Source organism: Rhyacophila brunnea, unplaced genomic scaffold (genome assembly GCF_057557595.1).
Source record: "Rhyacophila brunnea isolate RB1 unplaced genomic scaffold, BYU_Rbru_1.0 scaffold_1, whole genome shotgun sequence".
Taxonomy (NCBI): Eukaryota; Metazoa; Arthropoda; class Insecta; order Trichoptera; family Rhyacophilidae; genus Rhyacophila; species Rhyacophila brunnea.
The window spans coordinates 63,813,120-63,835,093 of NW_028232751.1; the positions used below are offsets into that span (position 1 = coordinate 63,813,120).

A 21,974-nucleotide genomic window follows, 5' to 3' on the forward strand; every position below is an offset into this window, starting at 1 on the left:
CCACCATTTTGGCGTAGAACATGAGGTACTCTTACTCAGGGGGGAGAATCCGCGCCCTGTTCAAAGCAGTAAAATCCACGCTAGGAAATAGCTTCCATGGCGTGGACTCCCAGACTCTGATGGAGTCTGGAATGACTGTTGCACGCTTTATTGACCAATTAGGCGATCTCCATCCTTCCGGATGGACGCCAGCAAGTTTTTCTTTGAACGGGAAACAACTGCAAAAGACCGTTACTGTGTTGGGGAATTTAATGTATGAATAAAAAGAATGATTATGGATTAAGTCGCTATATTGAACAACATTTAACAACTAAATACAGTGACACATTTGAACATTAAAAACAGGCTATATAAAAAGAACGGATACCGCCCACCGCGCCTCTCCGCCGCTAACCTATACGCTAATCTTACGAACTATACATTAACAGAAATGACACTGATACATATTTAAATTCGCCCGCGTGCTGTAGCACGCTGGCCCACTCCAGTCCTGCCTGATGTAATAGGAATTACATCATCTTTACACGTTGAGTGTTCCTGCAACCACTGACATAGGTACGCACTAGAAGAAGTTTGGCTCTGCGGCTCCGGAGGCCGACCGCCTCCGCCCACGGTAACAACTAGAAGACCGTCCGCGTCGCTCGACACGCCAAGCTTGCCCGCGTCACTTTCGCCGTCCCCCGCCTATTCGTCTATGCTCTATTCCACGCAGCCATTGTTGAATTTGGATTAGTTTAACCACGATGGTTGAAGGTCACAGAGAATATTTCTCTTAGTGACAATACTCGTTACATTTGCAATATGCTTATTAACTTACTTATTAAATTAATTATTTAGGAATTGTACAATAAATTGCTGTCCAGATGTACTGACCCATTCTGTGGGAAACTCTTTATTCAAATATTTTGGATACATGTTTAAAATTAAGTTTATTATCCTTACCGCTTATTTTTACCAGAATGAGTAGTTTTATGCCTTTTCATGTGATAAGATGTTATAGATGAGTAATCACATTCGTCACATTGGAATGGTCTTTCTCCGGAATGAGTTATCTTGTGGTTTTTTAGGGTATTAGATCTTATACACGCAAAATCACAATCACCACATTTGAATGGTTTTTCACCAGTATGAGTCATTTTGTGTATTTTAAGATGACATCTTTGTATACACGAGAAGTTACAGGTATCACATTTTAATGGTTTTTCATCAGAATGTTTCATTTTGTGACATTTCATATAACGATGTGAGTTACTTGAGTAAGGACATTGATCACATTTAAAGGGCTTCACATCGGAATGTGACTGTTTGTGTCTATTCATATTGCTAGATGATATACTTGAGTAATAACATTTTTCACATTTAAATGGCTTTTCACCAGAGTGAGTCAGTTTGTGATATTTCATATGACCAATTTTTTTGCATGAAAAATTACAAACACCACATTTAAATATCTTTCCGCGAGGAGTCTTTTTGTGTATTTTCATGATACTATCAGTTAAACACGAGTAATTACATTTTTCACACTTACATGACTTGGCACCAGAATATGTATTTTTCATAACTATTTTTACATGCAACATTTTATGAAGGTTCAATAAGACTAATGATTCAAATATATCAAGACATATTTTGCACACAAATATTTGTTGTTGATCTGTGTTTATAACGGGTTTTGCTTGAATATTATTTGGTTTACCCGTGACAGCGTCTATATTTGTGTATCTTTCAATACATATTTTAAGCTCTTTTTTAATATCTTGCTCGTCAATCTGTATATCATCGCAAGTTGCTTGTACCTTTGTTATCCTTTGAGACAATTTGAGACTCGAAACATCATCTACAATTTCGTCTTTAATGTTGACACCCTCAAATTCGATGGGGTTTTTATTAAAATCATTTTCAAATTTAATATTTACCATCTTAGTTGCCAGAATCTGAAAATATCACAATAATATAATATAAGTGAACGCAATACGTACATTGTTGACTACTTATATTTATTTCCTCACAATTTAAGCCAAATTTCAATTTGATGATTGTGACTAGGGAATCCAATCCCGAACCAAAAATCCGATACCGGGATTTCGGGATTACAATTTGACAATCCCGGGATCCCGGGATTGGCATTTTTCCATTATTAATATAAAATTTTATATTTACAATTAATAACATTGATAAAATCGGTCAAAAATAAATCAAGTATAATTTATACTATATAAGACATTTATTGTTAATATTGTATAATATAGTTTAATGGAGTAAATAATATTGTAATATAAATAATAATGTGAATTTAATATGAGATTGCTGTTTCTGATAGTAAAGACTAAATGAATGGGTTAGCGAGATTTAAAATAGTAAAGCAAATCATGGTGTACTTATGGCCTTTCCGCTTCATAAATCTAATTAGTCAGCCAAGTATGAAACTGCCGTAAAACGTATGAGATCATGGTGGAATTACTTTGTTAATAATGCTAAGCATCGTTTTTTTCCAATCTTTCTCATTTTTATTAATTTATATAAAAAATAAAATGATTCGGCAACTTACACATGGATATAAATTAAACTTCATTCAAACTCAGTTTATTTCTAATGTAGTTATTTGTTATTAAAAGTATTTTTTCTGTCATATTCTCGTTTTTATTTTATTTTCCATAAAAATTGATAAAAAAATCAATCCCGAAAGTTTCGGGATTATGTTTATCAATCCCGCGATTCATAGGTATCAAAAATAGCTCAGGATTCCGGGATCCCGGGATTGGAATCCCTAAATTTATTGTGAGATTATCAAGATCCTCTACTCGTATCGTCTCTTCATTACAACTTCAGTCGCCGAGAGCTGACGTGTCCGTTCAAGAATTCCAGTATTTGTAACGCAGTCGTATTAATTCGGCGGAGAAATCGATTTTCAAAAGTCAAAAGTCGAGCAGAACAGGCAAATGGTGACATTCGTTGCTAAGGGGCGGCAAGTGAACTATGGAACCCAAAAAGAGACATTTATATACCCATTCTTCGTTGAAACTATGTTTTTGCGTTCTTTTGGGCATTGATTAACAGACTATTATCCTACTATGCGATGATAACAAGAAACTACTCACGAGTTAACAGCGTGTGAATTCACTTTCTCTCATTTTCTCACACTCACACAGCCGTGAGAGATCCAATACGAATCATATTCTACGAACAAGTTACTCGCGATTTTTTAGGATTAATTTTAAAACGATCTTATCGTCAGCTAGTGCAAAAGATGTCAATGAAACCATATAAAATATCCATTCGTTGACAGGATTATTCTTTAAATTTTAAGATAATTTCTATTCACAATATCGTCTGCTCTATGGAAAACTACCGTTGCTCTCAAAAACTTTTAAAATGTGCTACCCCTTTGCAACGCATGACCTGCCTATGCCCACAGGATATCACTGCTTGACATATACAATTTAACTTACCTGATGTACTGATGGATAATTTGAATACGAGCATCCAGGTTGAGGTTCTTCGATATAACATGAAGGGTGTGATATGTCCTCGACAAACTCGCATTTGACATCATCAATGCGAAGGTCAGTCTCGGGTTTTACATCAGTCAGGTCCGTTGCTTGGTACTAAAATGAAACCACATAATAAAAACCATGCGATCATAATAACAGTTAAAATAATATAGGTACCTTTATAAATACTATTTTTGTAAGAAATTTTGGAAAGGACACGCAAATAATGTGTAAATGTCACTTTTGTTGATTGTTTAACACTCACTGCGATTTATACACACCAGCGCATCTATTATATACACAATACTGATTTCGGGGGTTACGGCAGCTATCTAGTGTAGATTTATATCGATGTATTAGCACTTATTGTAACAATTACAAAAAGTGCTGTTATAACAAACAGTACCTACCTCTTTTGGCTGTGGTAAATTTTAGAGCGAGATAGACAGTTTTGACGGCTAACTTATTGTAATTGTTACAATAAGTGCTAATACTTCGATAAAAAGTGGGTACCCTAGATAGCTGCTGTAGTGGCCGAATAATTGTGTATAGAATAGATGCGCTGCAGGCCTATCCTGACATCAAAAAAGAGTTATTTGTCATAAATATATTACATTTATCACTTTACGTAGGTAGGTATTCTGGCGGTTAATTATGTAAAAAGTTAACCGTCTTAACTGTTAAATAGTGATACCCATCTTTTAACATCCCGTCTCTTAGCCGTGCCAACTTTGAGAACGAGAGTGATTACGTCAACTGTCCACATTGAGAATTGAGATGCAAGATTCGACTATATTGTTCTGCAGTCGCAACGACATAATATTGTCTAATAAAATTGTAGGTTATGATGATATGCCTGACGTGTAAATACAAAATTCTTGTATTTGGCTCATTACCGACTATATGGCGCTGGTTCGACTTTATCCTTTTGGGTTTGGCAGCACGAACATATCCGAACTTGACCAACATGAAGTCTACTAACCTAAATTATCGCCGTATTATGAATTAGAGATAGCCGTCGATTCTGTTTTGGTTTTAGAATCTCTTTTGTGTTAATTTTTGAACCAATGAAAATAACGGAAATGTGCTTAAGTGATAGGCAACCGTTAAGAATAGACCTACAGTACAATTTATTAAAATATCACATTCCAATGCTTGGATACACGAAATAGCAAATCATAAAGAAAATAATATACTTAAGTACTATGATGTTCCTACTACCTTTATGATGAACGGAATTAGTTGTCAAAATAACAATACATTACAGATTTTTGGGTGTCCACCATGTGTACATCTTCCTTCTCTCCTCGACGTATCGTGCTCCCGTCCTGTCATGTCCTCTGAAGAGATAATGGCCTCTGGAACGAGCCCGAAATGTCGAGGAAAGAAGGAAAAAGTACACACGGTTGAAACCCAAAAATCTATTACGATAAAAAAAACAACCGTGAAAATCTCAAACATTATAAAAATAACAATTCGTTGTCAAAAACTAACCTCAATATAGCAATTAAGTATTGGATTCGTCGATATTTTCTTTCTTTACAAACGTGCGAGAGTCAAGACTGTTAAAATGCTTAATCGGTACACCAGAACAAGGCTGCCTTTCTGTTTCAGATTCCTCCATATTACACTCGCGTTTTACATCCATATTTTATTGTCACGTGTCATGATCATAGATAATATATACGTATTGCCACTGTACAAAACTAAATAATTAAAAGATGCCACAACAAACGAAAAACAATAAATATTTTATGTAAATCATTCTACAGTGTCACCATGGGTGGAAATGGTTCACCAAAAATGAACAATGAAAAAAAAGAGCATTGCCTACTATTAAAAAAATATTTGTTTAACTTGAACTTAATGCTATGTTTTCCAAAAAGGGTTTATTAGATCTCATGTTTCTTATTCGGTTTGAATCATTTAATTATAGAGAATTTTCCTTAAACATAATTCGCACCGTGAGTGTAAAACCATAGCAAGTGCAAATTTTTCAATTTCGAGATTTAAATGCAAAACAACTGTAAAAGTCATAAACTTGATAATGTAAAATTGAAGTTACTGCAAACTTAAAAATTTTCATTAAAAAAGACAGATATTTGGGTTTTACAATACAAAGATTTACTTCCATTGTTAATGTAAAACCATAGTATCTGCAAATGATTATCCATGACTAATTGTGAAACCCGAGCATCAGACGCATTCTTTTGGTGAATGCAATGTGGCATTGTTTTTATTATTGTGATAGCAGGCAATTATTGAAATGATTCAGTGTTAAGACTTTGATAACGCATCCAGACGTATTCTACAACACATTATTGTTTCCTTTGATTCAAGTAATGTAGTGCAGTGTATTTTTTTTTTTTTTATCAAATATGAGTTTAAGGATTCGAATGATGGTGGAGTTAGCTTTAAAAGCTGAAAAACTTCTAAAAAGGTAAGACTTTGTGATAAAATATTTTACTAAAATGATATACAAAACTAACCTTAATATTATTATTGTTATGAAACTTATTATTATCGACTTATCTTATGTACCTATGTATTTATTTTATGCACCAATAATAATAAACTCTTTCAATTAACACAACAGTATATCAATCAGATCTATGATATTTTTGTTTTTGCAATGTTACAGATTTTCAAAAATGTGACAAGTACATTTTCTGATGCTGAAGAACCCATGTTGGATATAGATAAGGATGCTGCTGGTTTGCAAGAGGAACAATACCCATTATAATATAGGCTTTTTTCAACCAAACAAGGACCTATGTGACTTTTGTGAAAAATATAAAAATTGCAGTAGCGAAGAGAAAAATATAATTCAAGTTAAATAATATATGACATTCATCAAAAAAAATAAACAATTATTGAGAACACAGAAGGCGAAAGACGAATAAAATAGTATGTTGCTATAATCTGCAGGCCATATTATCAACACCAAATGCCCAGATATCAGTGCTATATTATAAAAGAAAGCTTTCAACCTATAATTTTACCATCTTACACACATTAATAATAAAAATGGTTACTGTTTTGTTTAGCATGAAGGGACTACAAACAAAGGGGCCAATGCAATTGATTCTTGTGTTGTAAAATTTTTGGAAGACCAATCAATTGGGAAGGAAGTCATTTTTTATTCGGATAATTGTGCCGGACAGAATAAAAATAAATTTATTACAGCAATGTATTTATACGCCGTCCTGAATTTTAATATCCCAAAAATCACACACAACTTTTTGGTTGTAGGACACACCTAGAACGAGGGTGACTCTATAACACTCTTGCATAGAGAAACAAAAAAATAGTCTTGAAGTCAGGTCCAATTTATATACCAATACAGTGGATTCCAGTGATTCACTGGAAATTGGCACTGACGAAATTTTTGATTTTCACAAGTTAGCAAATGAAATGGGCAATAATTTTCAACTCAACGAAAATAGTAAAAAGGTTAGTTGGGTAGACATTCGCGTTATTGAAGTGAGGAAAAACAATCCTTATTGCCTGTAATAACCCTTATTGAAAGTATGAAACTGAAGTGTTTGATGTAATAAATATTAGAAAACGTCAGGGCGGACGTCAATCAGTACAACCTCAACTACACAAAGCATTTATAAAACCACCTCGGATCTCCGAAGCAAAATTAAATGACTTGATTTCCCTATGTTCATCAAAAGTGATACCAGAAATACACCACAATTTTTATAATAAAAAACCTTCATCTACACATTTAAATACAGATTCAGATACTAATTGACGTCGATAAAATTAATTATAAAAACATTATAATTATTGTAATTTGCTATTTTTATTTTGGTTTAAAATTGTATGCATCTATTTTAATAAATTATAGTTAGTAAGCTTAAAATATCAAAATATTATAGGTAAATATCATTCTTGATTTATTTAATAATAATATAATATATTATATTATAATGGTATTACCAAAGTTCCCAATAAAAATCTTACTGCAATTCAGGTAACTGCGAAATATCAACATTTTCTATGCATCATGAAAGTGTAAAACCATAGCAACTGCTAAAACTTGTAATCTTGATGGATTTATATGAAAAAAAATGAAATTAATAAAAGAACATGTCATAATGTATACATACACCAAATATTATGGTTTTATTTTAGAAACTCTATTTATCCTGACCAAATGAAAACTTCAAACCCTTATATCTCCAAACTATGTAATTTGCACATACGTTGGTTTTACACTCACGGTGCGATATTGTATTACATTTTTGTTTTCTAAATATTAATTTGTTTAATCTAATTTCTGCTATTTGTAAAAAAGGTTTAAAAAAAACAACGAACAAAGAAAAAGAAGAGCATTGCCTACTTTTAAAAATAATTGTTTACTTTAACTTTAACTTTGACAGCGGACCCTAGGAAAACAAATGAATCCGGTTTCAAAATGGTCACCACCAGTAATAAATCTTTTATTATCATTTGTTGCACTGTCGAGAACAGGAATGTATTGTGTGTTTCATTTATCCGGAGTCCCATGTTTACAGCAGCTGACTTTATTTTATGGAAATAAATGCATTGTTTGTGGGCAATGATATCAATAACCATGACAATGATATTATGTGCCATCAATTGTTAAGAAAACTCAGTTTGAAGTACAGGGGCCTTATGTTAGAGCTCTCACAGACGGGATTCCGGTGTCGAGCCACCGAAGAATCCAGCCACTCTACACTGCAGTGGCTATAGCAGCCACTGAATTCATATCGCACCATCACAACTAAACTGCCACAAGTGCAAAATTATATGATTTGAGTTAATTATTACGTTTAATCGCTTCACCACGGAACATTTAATTATTATTTAAATACCACGTTTAAATAACATGCTGATTATATATAATGGCCACCAAATGAGGATACAACAGCTGTGCTGTCAGCGCTGTAAGGATTAATAGTCTATCATTCATAGTAGGGGAAATGTGTTCAAAATGGCACAGTGGGGAAAAATAAACTTTTGCTCTACTGGCGAAATGGTGCAGTCTAACATGATGCAACTAGCTCAGGAACAATGCATGACCCTTCTTTTAAATATTCAGCCATATTGAGTTTACTCAAAACAGCCGTACAAGAAGATACAGTGGAAAGATTTGTGAACCAAACGAATATTTTTGCAGCTTGTCGACAAGAGGTAATATTACATGTATTTTATATTATTAAATCTATATATATATATATATATATATATATATATATAAACCAGCTTAAGTAGCCGTTATTAGTGTTACGATGTAAATTTATCATAATTACTGAAGTGTAAACTGCATTTTTTTTAACGAATTTGCCAAATTCATTTGTTTGGGATAAAATGGCATACATTATGGTAGGCTAAAACGGCATATTATGTGATTTTATTGTTTCTGAAAGATTATGTTCCGAAATTACCTACGTAAAACTCTGTAAGAGACATGGGATACAATGAAAATAAATCAGGCAGTTTAAGCTGTGAAAATGAATGGAAGAACTTAAAGAAGGTATTTTTTAAATAGAAATAAAACAATAAAAAGGAGATAAACATCTTGGAAGATTTATGACTACTTTTCCAGTGGAAATTGAATGTCAAAATATGAAATTTTTATTTGATAATATATTTTTGTTTCTATTTTTGACAAATATTTATGTCGTTTACCATTTTATACAACCGGAGGGGTGAAATTATTTTTAACTACACGTTTTTACTTCTTATTTTTAAAGTAGTTTTACTTTATTCGTGCTCCGTTTTTATAATAAATTATACGTTTTGATATTCTTTTTTTCATTAAACTAAACACTATGCCATTTTGTACACCCTTCTCCTACATGTACCGAAAATTTCATATCTATAAGTCAAAAGATCGTTCAATTTCTAAATATATTTCGAGAACACAGTACAAAATGTGAAAGGTAAAACCAATTTTGCGTTAGGCGGTTTAATTTAAATGGTGCGGTTTCATTACGATCGTCTAATTAATAATAATATAATAATAATCACATGTTGGTCGACGAATACAATACTATTATTATTATTATTCTTCTTCTTCTTTCACCCTGTCACGTCCCAACATTGGGGCATAGGGCAAGCACAAGTTGGCGCCACTTCCCTCGGTCCATCGCCAACTCCTGTGCCTCCCGCCATGTCAGACCTGCAGCACGTAGGTCGCTTTTGTAGCATCGCTGCAGGGTGAGGGAGGGCCGGCCACGGCGACGGAACCCTTGAGGCTGTGCCACAAGGGTACGAAGTGCCGCACTCTTTGGCGGCATCCGGAATACATGTCCCAGCCACGTGAATCGTCTCTTCGTGATAACTTAAATCACCGAAGGCTGTTGTGTCTGCTCACGAACTCGGATATTTGTAACGCGGTCGTACCAATGTACCCCTAAGATTCTGCGGAGACATCGATTCTCAAAGCTCAAAAGCCGTGACTCTTGAAGCTTAGTAAGATGCCGTGTCTCACAGCCATACAGGAGCACAGGTAGCACGCACGCGTTAAACAAACGACATTTGGTCCTCACAGAATACAGCCTTGACCTCCATGCGACTCCAAGTTGGTTGAACGCAGAGCCCGCCACACCCATGCGGATTCCAAGCTCACTAGAAATACCACCATCATCGGCAACTGTGGCACCCAAGTACTTGAATCTGGACACCAGCTCGACGGGCAGACCAGAAACCCGCAGAGGAGTGTCGGCGTCGATGCAAGCAGCACTGCACATGGATTTGGTCTTAGCGGCATTCAGATGAAGACCCACACGCATCGAGTTCGCGGCTAGCCTGTTCACGGTCACCTCCAACCTCTCGATCGTCGAGTCAAACACGACTGCGTCGTCTGCATACTCCAAGTCGCACAGTCTTTCTTCGCATAGATCGCTTGTGTCATCATGATGTAGGCGTATCCCACTGTCGGGGCAAACCGTCTTACGCATTATGAAATCCATCATGATGATAAAAAGAAAGGGCGCAAGTACACATCCTTGCTTGACTCCTGACGTGATTTCAAAGAGGTCAGAGGATGTTCCGGCTGCTCTCACGCGACACTCTGTATTGGTGTAGAGAGCACTTATCACGGCGACCAGTTTCCGTGGGACACCATATCCTAGCAGAATTTTCCACAGAGATTCACGATGAGGACTGTCAAATGCCTTTTCATAGTCCACGAAGCAGCAGGCGACAGGTATATTCATCTCTTGGTACGTATTATTACGTATTATTATTACGACGTTGAATCATAAATAAATTACTTGCCGCAATAAAAATGTTCTTTAGTCGATGCAGCAATAACAAACCATTTATTTTATACAATGCGTATAGAATACGTTGTTTAATAATTATATTATATCTAATAGCTTTTTCGCAGGTACCTATAACTAATATAGATACATACAAATACCAACTAATATTTACCTAAAGTAATACTATAACTAACTAAAATATACTAAACGTTAATTTATTTAGATTTAGAATATTTTATATCTACTAATCCGAAATGTCACACTATACCACTTACCGTGATTAAATTAGTTATAAGACGTTAAGTAGATAAAATGCAGGCTAGCGTTCATTTCTAAAAGAACACACGCCCGTTCTATTCAATCATGTATTTAGGTATTACAGGAGCGAAGGGTGAAGGTAGGCTGTTAAGATCCGCCATAATTAGTGCACATTAGACTTTTTTAGTCATACGTATTTGTTTTTATTGAACAATTTACAGATATTATTGGTTAGATTTTTAAAATCAATTAAACCCTGCCTAAACCAAACCATACTAATTTTGGTATATTTTGGGCGTTACGACAAAATTGTGCATACCTTTTCATTCATACTTATTTGTTTTCGTTGGATTAAGAATAAATATCATTACACATTTTGTTGGTTGTTTTTTTTAATTCATTAAGCCTTGTCTAAACCAAACTATAAAAGATTAAAAAAAAAATATTCTATCTTTAAAATATTCAAAGTTATGTATGGTTTAATTGCATAATTTTAGATATTTTATAGATAGGTATTTTTTTACTATTATCTATTATGGCTTGGTTTCGCAAGGTTTAATTGAATTAAAAAAACGAAACAACAGCTTCTGTAAATTGTAGTGTTATTTCAATGAAAAAAATACTAATACCTGATAAAGTTTAGTGTGCACTATATATAGTGGATCTTAAAAGCCTACCTCCACCCTTCGCTACTGAGGTATTATTATTTGATTTAAATATATATAACGTAGAAAGACACATGATTCATGACATGCAACGGCAGGTACTTTCCTACATATTTCATTCAAAAAACACTTTTAGAAAATAAAAGGTTTTTATTTTTTTTACTTTTTCCACATTTTATTTCATAATTTTGATATACAAGCGCTTTTATCCTAGCGTAAATTTTCAATTGAATGACAGTAACAAATATAGGTACATATTATTGAATAAAAAAAAATTATAGAGAACGTCGGTTTCGATTGTTTACTTAAATTAATATTAACTTGTTGGTGATATTTGTACTTATTTATATACATTATGAGATTGCCTAATTTTATCATAGAAAAATTTGCTGTGTTTAAAATTCACCTACCGTATGTTAAGAAAAAGGTTCCCTATCAATGACAAATTTTGTATTGTACATTGTAGTGATGAACGCTCGATAAATACAAACTTCATTATTCCCATCCTAACCAAATAATAAAAAAATATATTTCCTATCTATAAAATATCCAAAGTTGTGTACCTATAATTTAATCACATAATTTGAGATATTTTAGATGCCTATTAATATTAATTATGCGTCAATGATAAATTAAAATTTACAAAATAAATAGCGCCGAGGAGTTCAATGAAAAGACAATAGGTAATTAGACCTGGCTTCAGCAATAAAAATGATTACACGACAAAGTATGGTAAATATATTGAGAGAAAAACTTGTTAGTATTTATTTATTGACATACCTACTTAAGTAGGTATTTTGAAGATGCTCGACCAAACTGATCTATTTGATTATAAACTATTGTCAATAATGAATTTCATCAAATCGATCGTAAGAAATTTTCTCACCAACACCACCATCTGTAAATTGTCTTTTTTATTGAAAACAGAATAATATCAATTTTTTTTTTCAGAATCGTGATCAGTATGAAACACTGTTTTCATTTATGCATTTTATTTTGAAGAAATTTCTATTTAGCTAAAAAACATGCCTATTAATATTAATTATGTTTCAATGATAAATTCAATTTCAATAATAATAATAGCACACGTGTCGCCGCATCAAAGCGGTCTTTGTATTAATTATTAATATTATTACGATGGCCGGAGTTTCGACCGAGGCAATGAATAAAAAAAGGTAATAAAAACCGCGTTTGCAAATAATAATGAGTTCGAGCGGCTTGACATTGTGGCGGGCAAAGGAAAAGTGTGCGATTCTAGTAAACACGAGTATCTTCCGTCTGAACGCTCCCATTTAGTTATGTGTAAATGCGGAATCTCCGCCACACAGGTGGCTTAAAAAAGTGCGATACGGGTGTCTTCCGTCTGAACGCTCCCATTTAGTTATGTGTAAATGCGGAATCCCGTCTGAAAGAGGGCTTAGAGCTTGCGAGTCGTGTGAAACATCGTAGTTATTCGCGAAAGTGACGTAGGTTATCGAAATATGGCATGTCGAAACTTATCACTACCTGAATTAGTCATAATCCGTGTCGACATTATTGCCCATACCAAAGGGCACTCGTGACCATAGTCCCCCATACGAGTTGAGTATGTGAGCATGCGCACTGATGTCTCGCGCCGATAACGCAGTTTAGTTTTGAACTGTCAAATAAAAGTGAAAGGTTAGGCTGCGAAAAGATAGTATTTTATTATTGGGCTCGCGAGAATAATTACCTACATATTATTATTTTATATTTCGCCAAAGCATTGCTATAGATTTGTATCGTTCACCCAATTATTGTAAAATATGTCAATCCCATAAATAGTTACTTTTGCTGCACTTTTAGGATCACGTAATCATCCGCGAAACAGATCAAATAATTATGTTAACTTATGTCAAAATGCTTTTTCACTCAGTGATGCACTATTTATACGTAATTTTCGGTTAAACAAAGAGCTTGTGAGATATATTATACAAATTCTCACGCCATATAGGTTTATTATCGTAAGTTTAATGTTACTACCTACCTACAAGCGTGAAGAGTTTACAATGCGAAAAAATGAATATGGTTGTATAGATTAAAATTAATCAAAGACATAGAAGATGTATGTTATATTTTGACACATTATTACGTTTATAATATTATATCCATGGAGAATTAAAAAGTCGTAGGTAGGTAGGTATAATGTTGAGACGGACATAACCTTACCTACCTCATTTCAATTAAGATCACTTAATTGAAACCTCTCCATTCTTTTGCTACTTTTGCACGACGAAGGACGTGAATTCATATACCTACCTATTTCCCGATTTCCATGTTTATTTTGATATTTCGTTTCGTATGTGACAGTGACCTTGAAAATCAAAACGTCAAAATGAATGAGTTCACTGACGGAAAGAACACGGCAATTACCAATTTATAAACAATAAAGATGCCGAATTATTATATTACCTATTCACAATGTTAGTTAATACTCTGTTATCTTGAGTTCAATTAATTATGTTAATGTTTTATAATGGTTTGTAATGAATAAATACCTACATAAAAATAAATGCTATTGAAGACACTGTGTTTATTTTGTTAAATCTTGTTTTACAGTGTAATAATATTATATGGTTTCGCATTTATGTAAGGTTATATTCTACGTACATATATCTATATCATATTATACTAAATCAATCGAATATTGTAATTATACACAAACATAACCAACAAAAATAATGATTTCGTTTGACATTTCATTTTTGACGTTTCATCTCGTACCATAGACACCGATTTTCTCGGTTTTGGCGATGTTGCCAACTGGTCACTCGCGAATTAAAATAGTCCGTAGCGAGTGGCTTCAAAAATAGGTATTATCGTATACGGCATGAAACGGGCGATACTAACTTGTCATCCCACACGGTTGTCGACCACACGAGTCGATAGTTACGAATTCGAGCTGCAGGGAGAGTGTTAGCAGCAAAATTAACTGGGGTTATACGGGTGATGTAGGCCGGTGGAACTGTGACGCACGCGGTTTTTATTACACAAATACATACACTGTTATTTACACATCTTAAAACAAACAAAACTACGACGTGTAACAATCCCGTTATGAAAAACTAACCTCAAAAGTGTATCCGGCCTCGTCTGTGTTTTCTTGCTTTATGTAGGTAAGCAGTTTTCTGTTTGGATCATGATTCGCAGGTACCTCAAACCATTGCTTCCCTTCTGCACCAGGTTCGGAGTCTTCTCGTTGGGGTTTAATATCAATTTTATGCATGCAATTGGTCATGTTTATTGTGGCACACAGAACGCAACAGGCGTGACGTGACGTTGCATTTAGCCATAGACAAAAATAATTATCTTTTGTTGAAATTGTGGAATTAAAGTACAGAACTTCAAAAATTATAGTATTTGGAGAAAAAATATGGTACGCGTTATCTCTTGAAAATGTACAAGTTTTTTTTTCTCAGAAATAAATAGCGGAGAATTTGAGAAACTCCGAGACCCTTTTTTTAAGTACCTCTTCCGACCAAAAATGTTTACCGAGAAATTCAATCTCAAATTCAAATTCTTGAAATTATATTTTAAACCAAAGTCAAGGGATTTTTTTACCTCAATCTACCAATTCTATCAGAAAGTACTTTTGTCATAACATTATTATTTGTAGCAAAATAATGCTGCGATGAAATGCTCACGTCACATGCTGGCATGGCAACAAAGTAAGTTTGTGGTTTTGTCATTCTGCAGAATATTTTTAAATGATCCAATTTCAATGAATTTTAACAGTTTATACGTGTGCGTACTTAAGTCACATGCGACATTATGCAAATAAGGGGCGTCATTATAGTTGTTTATTGAAAAGAAATACGTTTGACTGACATAAGCCTTTGTGTGCACTATTTATGTCGGTTCTTAAATGAGAACAAAAAGTGTCTTTTATCAACAGCAATTAGCACTTGGCCGTAGTCATGGGGCGTGTACGACGCGGAATAGGCGCGGGGACGGGCACGGGTAGAGTGTCCGTGGTAGCCCGCGCGCATCCGGTCGTGTTCAGCGTCAAATCAGGGATAGGAAACCATAAACGCACAAAAGTTTTTGCTGGAAAACTCCTATTTGAAATAGCAAAACTTTGCAGAAAAATATGGGAACAATGAAACCAATATGGAAAGCTCTTTAACAGAAGAATTTTATAACTTATACAAGAAACTGCGGGAACAACCAGACAAATTTTTCGAATAAGAGTTAACATGAGCAAATATTTGATTAAGTATATTATTCTGATTGATTTAAGGTTTTTACTATTCTTTTTGAGTTGCATGGTTGCTGCATCAGTCCTGTGCGGCTCCGTCTTGGGACGGAATGAGCACTTAAAATCACTTCTTTCAGACACGTTTAAAGCGTCATAGAAAGCGGCCGTGCATATCCACGGTTGTGCATATATGACGGGTGGTGGTGGGCACTTTAACGTATTCTTTTTGAGTAATTTTTTGCGATCTGAGTATTGCCTTTCTGCATTTTCAAACACCACCAATGGTGAATACACACTGTAATCTAATACAGTTAATTCCTGTTTATTTGGTAAATTTATATTTATTAATTTAAATTTAAATTCCATTAAGTACCCTTGGTCGATAATATATTTTGATTATATATTGGATAATAATAATATATAAGGAAACTAAGTTTAAAAATGACTTTTCGGTTCATATAGTGTTAATGTAGGTGTAGAGCAATGACATTTAATATGGACGAATCATGTGGAAAAGAAAATGACACTCACTTTATTGTCGGGTCTGCCGAATGGCATAATCTGTTCTAACGCCATTACAATAAAGGTGATATTGCTATAAATTCCTGATGCTTTTTGTTGGGTCTGCCGAATGGTTCGGGTCGAACGGGTTCGCTCAAATGAACATTGACATTAGAAACACTGCTCTAACGCCATTACAATAAATGTCATATTGCTATAAATTCCCGATGCGTGATATCGCATAATGGAAATTGCATGACGCCTACCTATACATGCGAATGCGCGAATTTATTTGCTAGCTACTGTATTGAGTGCGTCGTTCATTAATAATGTCATTGGTGTAGAGTATACGCTTCATAACTTTGCACCCCGGCTCTAGGATGGAAATGACGTACCTACTTAATATATTTTATTTTTATTATATTTCTATTTTTTTATTAGGGAAAACAAACATTTAAGAATATAGATTACAAATATGTATAAAATAGACTAGAAAAAAGATATTGCAACCAGCAAAGTTTCCATATAAATTATAATATAATTAGGCCTAACAATATATAAAGCAAGAAGAACATAAAATACAGAGAAATTAGATAAAGAGATTTTTGAGAAAGAATATTGAATAATTATTAGTGTTTGCTCAAAAAAATTCAAGTATTCCTGTCATTTTGAAAGACATAAAAGGACGCATACTGCTGAAAGACCATTTCAATGCGACGTTTGCTCACTTAAATTCTCGCAGCGTGTTCATCTCCAAACACATAAAAGAACACATACTGGTAAAAAACCATATGGATGCGATGTTTGCTTTATAAATTTCTCGTCGGTTACTAATCTTAAAAGGGATAAAGTTACTCATACTGGTGTAAAATCATATCAATGCGATGTGTGTAATTTGAAATGTGCGCAAAGCAGTCAACTTAAGACACATCAAATGATACATACTGGTGAAAAACCATATCATTGCGACGTTTGCCCATTAAAATTTTCGCGTCTCAGTCATCTTAAAATTCATAAAATGGTACATACTGGTGAAAAGCCGTATAAATGCGATATTTGCTCATTTAAATGCTCTTATGCCGGGTATTTAAAAAAGCATCGATTGACACACACTGGAGAAAAACCATATCAATGTGATACTTGTACATATAAATGCACTACACCGTATATTTTAAAAATCCATAAAATGACACACACTGTTTAAAAATCGGTGAAAAATGAGTAAACAATATGATGTTGATTTATTTAGATTCGTAATGCACAAACCGCCACCAAAGTGGGATTTGTTGCGGCCTAAAATAACAAGTACTACATCACCAATTTTTTCATTGAATACTACAAAAATCATCTTTCCTGTATATTTATTTCTGTCATTCAAATACATTTATGTACGTAATGCACTAATGCAGAGTAGGTAACTGGTAAACTCAAAATAATAAAACGTATGCCTTTTCTAGTATAATGTACTTATCATTATTTTTCAACACTGTTACACACTGCGGCCCGTGATACATCGGCGCTTCTTACAAATTTAATATGTTGTGCACCACTGATTTAGATGTTGACAATTTCGAATACTTTAAAAACCCACCAATTGGCACATTCATGAACAGACCTATCAATGTAAGGTAGTTGTTTAAAATGTAGGTATTTCTTATCTCATAATTTAAACGAAAAAATTAACTCGAAAACATAGGATGATATCCTTCGAGTATAGAATATGATATCCCATTTTTTTATAATTAAGAATATCAGGTATGATGAATCTCTACAAACTTTTCAGTATGAAAGGGAAAAAATTCTTTCCAATGCATAAAAAAACTTTATTTTCCATACTACCTAGTTTTAGTGATCTTGAAAAAAACTTCTTTTCTTCACTCATTAAAACCTGCCAATTTGGTGATACGTTTTTGTATTAGGTAAATAACAAACTGCAAAGGCAATTGAAATTTATTTATTGGCAAGACAAAAACGTAAGTGGGTCGATTTTTTTAAAAACAGTATTTTTTTATATATATCATCTAAATTACATTTTGTTTTTTAAATTTATTTAGAAGAGAAATTGGATGAGGCATGATTGTTCATTCGTTTGGAATTTCAGATTAAACCAAAATTTTTTCAGGTTATATTATTTCATTCTGAAATTAACACTGCATAGTAAATAATATGGTTTCTCGAAAAAAATGTATTTACCTGACGTTATTTACTCTTTTTGTGCAGGAACTCGAAAATAAAAACGAATTGGAACCCAATGTGTTACTTATATAATAATACATAATTAAATTATTACATGAATAGTATTTTAATTATTTTATTTTTTTTAGAAAACAAAACATTGTGGACATAACAAGTTTAAAAATTAAAAGTTTTAAGTTTAAAAAATCATCAATAAAAATGCCTTTGTCTTTAAGGAGGGCATTTATTAGTCTTGCACCCTTCGTTAATGGTGCCTGATTAGCTCTGACCTTTTTGATCATACCGGTCCTCTATTTTGAAACTAAGCACCTGTTATGTTCAAAATGAACATAACCAACATTTCATACCTCTGGCAACCCCGACGATGATCTATGGTAACGTCGATGGAGCAACGCGATTAATAACAGATGTCGCTGTTGAAATTTCCGGCTGCAACGGAGGTCGCAAGGTGCGAACGCAGCAACCAGGCTTTTTTGATTCTGTCTGTCATCCAGGATAGTCGTGCTCTGCTTTGGTTTTACCCAACATTATAATGGACGTTACTTAAAGAGCACGATTGCAGCCGCAGTGCTACAAGCCTCTGTTCGTTCCAAGTTTGGTATTTTAAAACTATTATTATTTGATTCACTTATCTTCCAATGTTTCTTTTAAAACTTAGCTGCTTGCCGTTATTATAGTATTTCCTTAATAACCATTTAATGTAATATTCTTGTTTTTTGCTATAATATAGTTTCGGTCAAGTACATAAATTGCTCTTTCATTTATTATTTCCCCTTTATTCTACACGGTTATATAATTATAATCCTTTCACGGTATCAAGACCGTGTGGCGTCCAGGACTTTAATAAGTACATCTTTAATCATAGATTGCACGTGCCTTCAGCCGTGCAATTCCTTTTTGTATTCTAATTTAATTTCTACAGTTGTCAGTTGCGAGGTTACGGAAGTAATTTTTGTTCAGCTTGAAAAGGATGCACGTAACCCACGGCTCTTTTATGTCTCATGTCTCTCTTTAACTCTACTTTATTTTCCATCCTACCTGTCGACCTTCTCTTTTATTTTGTAGTTGTGACGATAAGGATCACAACTACAAAATATTAATATATCATTGGCGCGCTTCCGAATTGTTTTTTCTCAACTTCGTTTTGTTACAATATTTCATACTTCGGTTGTAGAAAAAAGCGATTATCCATTTCAAGCATTTTGTTCCGTAGTTTCGCATACTGGCAACACTTCTTTCGTGATTCATTTTGTAAATCGAAACGTCAGTTTGGTCGGTCGACATTTTTTATTTTTAATTTTGCTGTCAGATTAACATTGAAAGTTTGGTGAATCATTTATTATAGTACGTTTATTTATCGTGTTTTGTTTTATTTAAATTCAAAAGTTTGGTTCAGTTTCATTTGTTTCTTATAGTTTTTTTCTGCCTGATCATTCATTGCATTGTGACATTTGTAGCTTCCTACCCACGCTAAATTTAATATTATATTTCATGTTTCGATGTAGATTATAATATTATATGTGGTGACATTTCTTTAGTACTACCATTTTCAGTTTGTGCCCAAATTCTTTCTTATTGTTTGCACATATCATAATTTAGTTTTTTTAAGATTTCAGAAATTTTTGGTTACCTATTATCGATGACGGAACTTGGTATAATATCGATCAATGATAATAAATGGATGGAAAGAAAATTAATACCAATGGAATTAAAACATTTCCTAGTTATTACATACTTGGAATTCCTAAAACAGGTCAACGTTTCTTTATCTTTATAACCTAATATCTTATTTCTTAATCAACTCATTTGCATTAAATTCAGTTTTTACAGCTTGTCGAATGTTTCTTTCTTGCGATTGACCATGGTTTCAAACCGTCCTTTGTTTCTGGCTTCGTATTATCGCCGCTAGAGTTGATATTTTTAAACTAAATTTAAATCAACTTCCGCAGATTTTTGTTTATTAGAAAAGTAAAATTATTTAATTTAAAGGACTCATCGCGTATAGTAAATTATTATTAATGAAATAGATTTACTTAATTAAAACAATATTTTCCTGATTCTTTTTTTTCAAATGTCTACGTTAAAATTTATTTAACTTTCTGATCTCTCGATTCCTCAGTTATAAAGTGATAATCAATTTTCCTTTTAATTTATGCCAGTTTTCACTAAATTTAATTCTGTTCAATTTAACTTTTTTGAATTTTTCTTGTTACTGAACCATTCTAAAATTTTGAATTGCACGTGCCTTCAGCCGTGCAATTCCTTTTTGTATTCTAATTTAATTACTACAGTTGTCAGTTGCGAGGTTACGGAAGTAATTATTGTTCAGCTTGAAAAGGATGCACGTAACCCACGGCTCTTTTATGTCTCATGTCTCTCTTTAACTCTACTTTATTTTCCATCCTACCTGTCGATTTTTCTTTTTATTTTGTAGTTTTGACGATAAGGATCACAACTACAAAATATTCATATATCACACCTTACAGTATCGAGATTCTAGTGATAAGTGTGGTTATCTAGTCGTCAAATGCGGCACCTTCCTGAATCGAATTCTATGGCAAGTTCATCTGGTTGTTTGGTCGAGCGAGTCATCTTATCTTGTTATTCTATTTTCGTATTCTCTGTTATTATCGGTTAATCTCCATGAACTCTGACTAAAAAAATACTAAAACATGAAGTGTTTCAATTTTATAAATAAACCATCTCATATGGGTTATAGGTATTATGCTTTGCCTTTTTACGTACCTATCTACCTAAAATTGTCTAGGAACTAACTCTATTTTCTAATTATTTTGTTCAAATTTTATCACCCCGTGGCGGGAAAAGAGCATTTGGTGCCCTCTCTCGATTGGTGTGGTATTAATAACGAAATGGTAGCGTCTGGTGTTTTTGGTCTTCGGCTGGTTAAAGTAAAAACATTTGGTTGAGACGACGAGATATTATTTATTGCGTTTATATAGATTACATTGGTTTACATTAGACAATAACGTAGTAAAGATTTGACGAGCGCTACCCGAGAGTCTGCGATTTTATCGGGTTCGACTACGGGCGAATTATGTCTTGTTTCCAAACAAACTCGGTGATGCAAACTTGCTTTGAAAGCGAAATGCACACGTCTAAAGATAGCCACAGCGGTTCACTGCTGGCAATCTAATTAGATATATCAAAAATATAATTATTCGATCAGCATTCGTTATATTTCTGAGTTGACCCGATAGTGGTCACGGGGTCTTTAGGATTCTATTGGAGTTAGATCCTTAGCGGATGATACCATTTGAGGGCTATCAACACCTACGGACTTATCATGGTGTTGTCCATTCTTTCTCTCTTCATATTTCCTTTCCAGTTTTATCGTGTTATTGATTACGTTGAAACGTTAATGTGGGCACCGCATCAGTTGAAG

General features: G+C 33.6%; 1 long non-coding RNA gene across 2 annotated transcripts; it reads right to left on the minus strand.

The window, feature by feature from the left end:
• Positions 1-276: 276 nt before the first annotated feature.
• LOC147080090 (uncharacterized) lies at positions 277-14,940 on the minus strand. 2 transcript variants are annotated; one of them, XR_015072022.1, is made up of 3 exons: positions 14,747-14,940; positions 3,450-3,605; positions 277-1,934 (listed from the first exon to the last, which is right to left on the minus strand). It is a non-coding gene; the product is annotated as an uncharacterized LOC147080090 (long non-coding RNA). The 2 variants fall into 2 exon arrangements; XR_015072028.1 differs by lacking the exon at positions 14,747-14,940 and adding an exon at positions 4,986-5,154.
• Positions 14,941-21,974: the final 7,034 nt, after the last annotated feature.